We start from the raw sequence: 8,144 nt of genomic DNA, 5'->3' as shown, positions 1-8,144 counted from the left end.
TCATCATCTCTGCCTCCATCTCAGGCATCACTGCTTCTCTGGGTAGGGTCCCGCTCTCTGCTCTTCTCCATTGATGGTCCCAGGGACCTCTGCTCCTAGATTGAAAGTTAATCACTCCCCTCCTTGCTATAAAACATCTACCTTTACATTTCCAACCCTCACAAGCAGTCCTGATAACAAATATTCACTATTGACATGAAATGCAGACCTATTTGCATTTCATTTCATCAGCCCTGACTAGACAAATTGGATACTACTCATTGGAGATTCTACCTTCCTCCACACCCTCTGGATCTAGGTTCCCTCTTGAAAGCTTGTAAGCCAGTCACTTCTTGCTTTTGTAGTCCCCCTCCCCCATTTTGGGTAGCCAATGTCCAAGTTGCCTATCCCTGTCCTATCCATGTGCAGAGGAGGTGGGAATGATCCTCACTGTGATGATCTGTTTACTCTTTTGAGCTACTGCATCCATAGGTGTAGGTCAAGTTCATCAAATTGTATCAGATTACTCTTTTTTCCTCTTCTTTCTTCTTCTGGTTGAGCTCTGATCATTCAGCCATCGAAGCCAGGTCAAGTGGGTATTATCTGCAAGTGTGGGTGTACTTATGCATGTGCCCTCTCTTCTTATCAGCTGGACGCTTCACTCTCCACTCTAGTCCTCTGTAGCTATTACATGAACTTTTGATGAAATTTGCCAGAATAGGCAAATTCATAGTGAGAGAAAATAGACCAGTGTTTGCCTAGGTTTGTGGAGAAATGAGTATTAACTGCTAATGAGTATGGGTTTTCTTTTGTTTTGTTGTTAAGTGCTGTGGAGTCAAAACTCATAGTGACCCTGTATAGAGTTTCTGAGGCTTTCAAAATTGTTGGCAGGAGCAGACAGCCTCATCTTTCTCCCAATAAATGGCTGAAGGGCTAGAACCATTGATTTTGTGGTTATTTTAAGTCCAATGTTTATCCTATGAAGCCATCATGCTCCCCTGATATGTGAATTAAAGCTCAATAAAACTGTTAAAAAATATATAGAAACACACACACACAAGAAAACACTGGCTCTCCATAAATCATGGTAAGTGGATTGGTGATTCTTTTTGGTACAGTGACTTTGTATTCCTTCCATCTTTTTTTTTTTTTTTTAAGTGTTTATTGTGAACTGAGTGGTAGTTTACATGGGAAAACATCAAATTTACATCATCATTTCATTGCAATGCTTACAATCTCCTCCTTCCATCTTCTTTTGATGCTTTCTACATTATTCAATATTTTGTCCATATTACAAATCGAGGCTTGAATTTTTCCTTCAGTTCCTTCAGCTTGAGAAATGCTAAGTGTGTTCTTCCCTTTTAGTATTCTAACTCCAGGTCTTTGCACATTTCTTTATAATACTTGGCTTTGTCTTCTCGAGATGTCCTACAAAAGTTTCTGTTCAGCTTTTTTGCCTTCTCATTTCTTCCATTCATTTTAGGTTCTTGATGTTCATGAGCAAGCTTCAGAGTCTCTTCTGACATCTATTTTAGGCTTTTCTATCTTTCTTGTCTTTTTAATGACCTTTTGCTTTCTTCCTGTATGATATTCTTGATGTCATCCCTCAACTCTTCTGGTCTTTGGTCATTAGTGTGTGATGTATCAAATCTGTTCTTGAGATGGTCTCTAAATTCATGTGGGATATCTTCAAGATTTTCAGTGACTAAATAATCAGAAGTAGTTTGTCACTCCTTCTTCCTAGTCTGTCTTCATATGGAAGCTCATCTGAAACCTGTCCACCATGGGTGACCCTGATGGTATTTAAAATACTGGTGGCATAGCTTCCAGAATCATAGCAACTCACAAGCCACCACGGTATCAACACTTAAGTTCTAATCACTAGTAATTATCAATTTCAGACTAAACAAATTGCTAGAATTCTTCAATTTCATCATCACTGTCTTTAGTGTTTGCTGTATAAATTTGAATAATTAACTTAACTTCCTTGTAGGCATATGGATATTATCCTATCCAGATATCCTATCACAGGCAGCATTATACTTCAAGATAGATCTTGAAATATCCTTTTTGACAATGAATGTGACACCTTTCCTCTTGAATTTGACTTACCTGGCATAGTAAGCCATATGATTGTCTGATTCAAAATGGCCAATACCAGTCCATTTCAGCTCATTAATGCCTTTGTTCATTCCATTTCATTTTTGACAATTTCCAAGTTTCCTAGATTCATACTTAGCACATTCCATGCTCTGATTATTAATGGTTGTTTACAGCTGTTTCTCCTCATTTCAAGTTGTGCTTCATCAACAAATGAAGGCCATGAGAGGTTTGCTACATTCACATCACTATGGGCAACTCTATTAGGAGGGCTTTCCAACTTAAGGAGCTCATCTTCTGACACTATCCCTGATGATGTTTTGTGGTTATTCATACTGTTTCATCTCCCAGCACTGTATCTGACAGGGTCCCAGTGTTTTTCATAAGGTTTTCAGTGGATAATCATTCAGAAACAGCCTGCATCTCTTAGTCTGTTGTAGTCTGGAAGCTCTGCTGGAACCTGTCCACTTTGGGTGATCCTGCTGGTATTTAATATACCGGTGGCCTAGCTTCCAGCATCACAACAACATGTAAGTCACCAGAATAGGACAAACTGACAGATGAGTGATGGATTGAAAATCACTGGGCTGCAAACCACAAAGTCAGCAGTTTGAAACTACCAGCAGTTCCGCGGGAGAAAGATGAGGCTTTCTGCTCATGTGAAGATTTTACAGCCTTGGAAACCCTGTACAGGGTCGCTATGAGTCGGAATTGACTCCACAGCACATAACCACCACCACCACCACCACCATCAAAACATGGAAACTATAATTTCTTATAGTTATAGATGGTCCCCATCTAGATATACATTCTGAAAAAATGCTTCCATCGCTTTAATCTTCCAATGAAGAATTCTGAACTCTTAGCGTAGTGGTTACGAATCGGGCTGCGAACCTTAAGGTCAGCGGTTCGAAACTACCAGCCGCTCCGCGGGAGAAAGATGAGGCTTTCTACTCCCGTAAGGATTTACACCCTCGGAAACCCTGTACAGGGTCGCTATGGGTCGGAACCGACTCGACGGCACTTAACAACAACAACATATTTACATCATGTCAAAACAACTCAATTTGGGTCTCTAGTCAATATTCTTCAAGTTTGAAAATCAAAAGAAAGTTGGAATGGGGCAAGAACAGGGTTGTAGGGTAGATGTGGTAAGGTTTCTCAATGAAATTGTTGTATGACACTCCTTGCTACTCTCAAAGAATGATGGGGAAAAAAATCTCAGTGCAACTTCCTTTACCTTTTACTTTCCAATACTGTTTTCAATTTTCTGGAAACTTTTTACAAAAAGCTCTTTGGGATCATCCTGTGTGTTTTGAGGAAATCAATCAAGATTGGTTATTTTTTTTTTGGAGTGCCCTCCCACCACCAAAACTGACCTCAAGATCAGTTTGAACTGCAAGGTTGGTGGTTCAAACTTACTAGGTGCTCCTCGGAAACCCTTCACAGGGTCTCTGTGAGTCAGCACCAACTTGACAGCATTTAATAACAACATCATCAAGACTAAGACAAGTGTGTTAGTGAGAAGACTTGTCTGTAGCCATCCACTGATTGCAGAGATGTGCCTAAACACATTTTGTTTGGAACAAACTCATGCATCTATGAGCGGAACCCTATACCAATAATTGTTGATTTACTCTTGTATATATGCACGTGCAAACATACATACCTGGAGGTAAACTTCACACTGTGAGAAGTCCAGTGGTCTGAAATAAATGTGAAATGCAGAATCTCCAGCATTCCATGGGCAGGCCCAGCCATAACAAGTATAGGTTGTGCCCTGAACAAGGAAGCGTGCTAGTCAAGAGCAATGTTGTTGTTGTTAAGTGCTGTCCATAGCGATGTTGTTGTTGTTAAGTGCTGTCCATAGCAATGTTGTTGTTACATGCTGTTGAGCCATTTCTTACCCATAGCAACCCTGTATAGGGTTTTCCGAAGAGCAGCTGGTGAGCTTGAACCAAGCTTGCAGTTCTGATGGCTTTTGCAGTCTGGCGCATTAACTCACAGTGCCACACCAAGACTCTGTCCTTGGCCATAGGAATTGTTGTTGTTGTTAAGTGCGATTGAGTCAGTTCTGACCCATAGTGACCCTCTATAGGGTTTCCTAGGAGCAGCTGGTGAATTTGAACTGCTGATCTTACAGTTCAAAATAGGGAGGGTTAAATTCTAGCCACCAGCACTAATCATATGGAGTGCCTTTTTCTATGTGTGCTTGTCCATAAGAATAAGACTGCTTCATTGTCCTACAAAGGGAGTAGTATGACGGTAATTATTTAATATAGCTAACTTAGCAACAACATCCTGATATTGACTTTTCCAGAATCTCAGAGTCCTGAGGCATTACCTAGGCAAATCATTCATTCAACAAAACTGCATTATGGTTCCTACAAAGTACCATCATACTAAAACCTAGTGTCCTTAATTTTTCCAGAGCTTGTAGATTTAGCAGCAAGTTAAGGAGAGTGTGTGTGTGTTTGGGCCTCTGGTACAGAGAGTTGATCCTACAAAAATGTGTATTATTTTGGATGCATATATTTTAATACATATAAATGTGTTATATATATCAGTTTAGTTAGTTAGTTAGTTAGTTTGTTTTACCGAGTATGATTTATTACTGCCCTTTGGGGATTTATTTCCAAGTAAAATGCCCTGGGGAAGTACCCCTTTGGTTTCTCTGGAGAGAGTGAGATCAATTCTGCCCCAGGTCTGACTAGTTGTCTTCCACAGCCAGGTGATCAGTGCACACTGGTTCCAGTGCACACTGGAATATTTCCACTTGAAATATTAGTCACTCTTGATAACCATCACAGACCCAGGTCTCTGTCTCAGACCAGGTTCTGGTGGTGATTTCTGAGGGTCCAGATTGACTTGTGTTTCCCAAAAAGGATATACTTTCCTGACCCCCAGTACCTGTGAATGTGACATTTGTTGAAGATGTCATTAGGTAAGTAGACATGACATCATTTTGGGGTAGGGTGAGTCCTCATCTATTCCGAGTAATTCCTTACAAAAGAGAAGAGATGGAGAGAAGGACAACCATAAGAAGAAACTTCAAGGAATGCCTAGGGTTACCAGAGAGAGATAAGAAAGGATTTTTCTTAAAACCTTCAGAGGGAGCATGGCCTTGTGGATGCTCTGATTTCAGGTTACTAGTCTCCAGAACTGTGAAACAGTACATTTCTCTTCTTGTAAACCATTTTGTTTGAGGTACTTTGTTACAGAAGCAGTTAGGAAACTGACATATATCTCAATGCTACTATATAGACCACTTGCCGTTTAGGACACAAATCATCAAGTCCCAAAAGTATATTAGGCACTATAGCAGTGTCAGGAGCTCTGGTAGCGTAATGGTTACAAATCGGGCTGCTAACCTTAGGGTCAGCAGTTTGAAACTACCAGCTGTTCCATGGGAGAAAGATGAGGCTTTCTGCTCCCGTAAAGATTTATAGCCTTGGAAACCCTGTACAAGGTTGCTATGAGTCGGAACTGACTTCACGGCACAAAACAACCACAACAACAATAGTAGTTTAGTAAATCTTACCGTCCATTGATTCTATTGTTTTAATCAGAAAAAAAAAAAAAATTAAATTAGCTTATTTTTCAGTTGTTTCAATTCAAATCCCAGCCCCTCTACTAACAGACTTTTGGCTTTTCAATGATATCTCTCTACATTCCATCTCTTAGATGATTACCTTATTTTCTTATTTACTTACGGTTATCTGTATACTAACCACAGCCTCTCAACTCTTACATTGTTCCTTATTTGGATTACTCTCAAATTATACTTGATGAATTTTTATCTTTCCTAAATCCTTCGCAAATCCCTAATTCCTCCAAGATGTGAGTTTATCTTCCCCAAGGCTCACAAGGCATGTTGTTAATCCCTCATTATGGCAATACGCACAAATGACTCAGTTTTGGAATAACTTCTGTGTGTACCTTTTTCTTTCCATTGAACTGAACTGCTGTGGCACATATAAAACAAGTATGGTCATTTCAGCTTAGTTTATCTGGTCCATGTCACGTTGTGTTCAATTCATAGTGACTCTATAGGAGAGAGTCGAATGGCCCCAAAAGGTGTCCAAGGTTGAAATCTTTATGGAAGCAGACTGCTACATCTTTCTTCCACAAAATAGCTGGTGGCTTTGAAATAGTGACCTTTCCTGTGCTACCAGGACTCCTGTTTAGCATACATTGTTGTTGTTCTTAAGTGCTGATGCGTCAGTTCTGTATATGGTTTCCAAGAAGCAGCTGGTGAGTTTGAATTGCCGACCTTGTAGTTAACAGTCCATTGTTTATGCTACAGCACCACACCAAGAATCAATTTTCAGAGTCCTGTTCATGCCTGTCATGCTAGAGTCACTTCTGCTGGTGACTTGAATTTTTCTGTTAGAAAAGTAGAAGGTTGGTGGCACTGCATGAATAGACAGGTGATTCATATCATGTTTTGAGACATCTTCAATGAAAATAAAGAGAAGTTTAGCTGAAAAGATACATAAAAGACCTTCACTGCTTCCTTTTGTCTGCCATACAAAATAGAATGGAATGAATCTCCAATTAAAATGGAAGACAATTGTTATATATAAAAAGAGATCATCAGCATTTCTATAGACTCTTTTGACAGTTATAACAGCCCAACTTAAACCAAATCTAGACAGTCATCTTAATGAAAATCTCTTTTCATCAGTTTACTTGTTCCCTAAGCTTGGTGTTAGAATTTCTTGCCTATGAAGAGAGATTCTATTACATGTAAGAATATTAATCCCATTTTGGAATTGTGGCTCTCTGCATGAGTTTCAGGATGAAGTTATGTCTGTACACAGAATGTAGGTTTTGGCTAGGAAAGATGGTGGGTACTGGCAGTAAATGTTAAAAACCAGGTTCATTATTTTGAAATGTGGCATCTAATGAAATTTCATTGTATTTCTTCTTTCCACTTAATTTCTGTGCACAGAAAAATCAATGTAAAACAAACATGAAATTGGCCTTTAAATCGAAGAGAGTTTACAAGAGGGATCCAAGGAAAAGGAGTGAAAATAAAGGGTTGTTATCACTGCTTTTTAGGGATTTGGCAGTGTGGGGAATGAGAGAAATAGGTGATGCCAGAAAGAACATTAAACCTGGACTTAAAAGACCCAGGTGTGAGTCCGTTTCCTTCACTTGACAGCTGAGGGGTATTGAAATACCTATTTTCCAGAACCTCTGTTTCTCATACTTAAAATGGAGGTAAAATCATTATCTACCTCATAGAGATACTTCAGAAATGAAATGACATCTGAGCTTTCTAAATGAAAAAGCGCCATTAGAATTAAAGGGGGTACGAATTCTAATTATGATGATCTCATAGTGGAATACAAGGATTTGGGACAATAATTTAATTAGTACTTTGATTTGTACTTTTCTGTATAACCAGTCTTTCTTCAGTGAGCATTCAATGCTTTAGCAATCACAGAAAGTTATATGAAGTAATTAACTTGTGGCTTAAAGAAACATGCTATTTCATGAAAGTATAAAGGAATGAGGGGGGGAAAAAAAGTTAAAAAGTCAGGAAGATATTACTTCTGTGTTTAACCAAGAAGATAGGATTGAGAAAGACAAAGGGGACTTTGAAATACATTAGTTAAAGTTAATTTCTAAAGCTGGGTGTGTATACACAATTTTTAAAATTATTATTATGACTTGTGCTTTTTTGTGTGTCTTAAATATTTTATTGTAATTCTTTAAGGACAAGTTCAAAGATTTATGTACAAGGATGTTCATAACAGAGTTATTTACAACAGCCAATATATTTTAAATTATGAAAACAAGTCCATGAGAGCCAAAATATGACTGTGAATATATCCCACCTGAATTTAGAGATCATCTGAAGAACAGATTTGATACATTAAATACTAAAGACCGAAGACCAGAAGAGTCGTGGGGTGACATCAAAAACATCATACATGAAGAAAGCAAATAGTCATTAAGAAGACAAGAAAGATGGAAAAGGTCAAAATGGATGTCAGAAGAGACACTGAAACTTGTGCTCCAGCGTAGAAATGCTAAAGCAAATGGAAGAAATGAGG

Source organism: Chrysochloris asiatica, unplaced genomic scaffold (genome assembly GCF_000296735.1).
Source record: "Chrysochloris asiatica unplaced genomic scaffold, ChrAsi1.0 scaffold00172, whole genome shotgun sequence".
Taxonomy (NCBI): domain Eukaryota; kingdom Metazoa; phylum Chordata; class Mammalia; order Afrosoricida; family Chrysochloridae; genus Chrysochloris; species Chrysochloris asiatica.
This window is presented reverse-complemented; position numbering follows the sequence as displayed.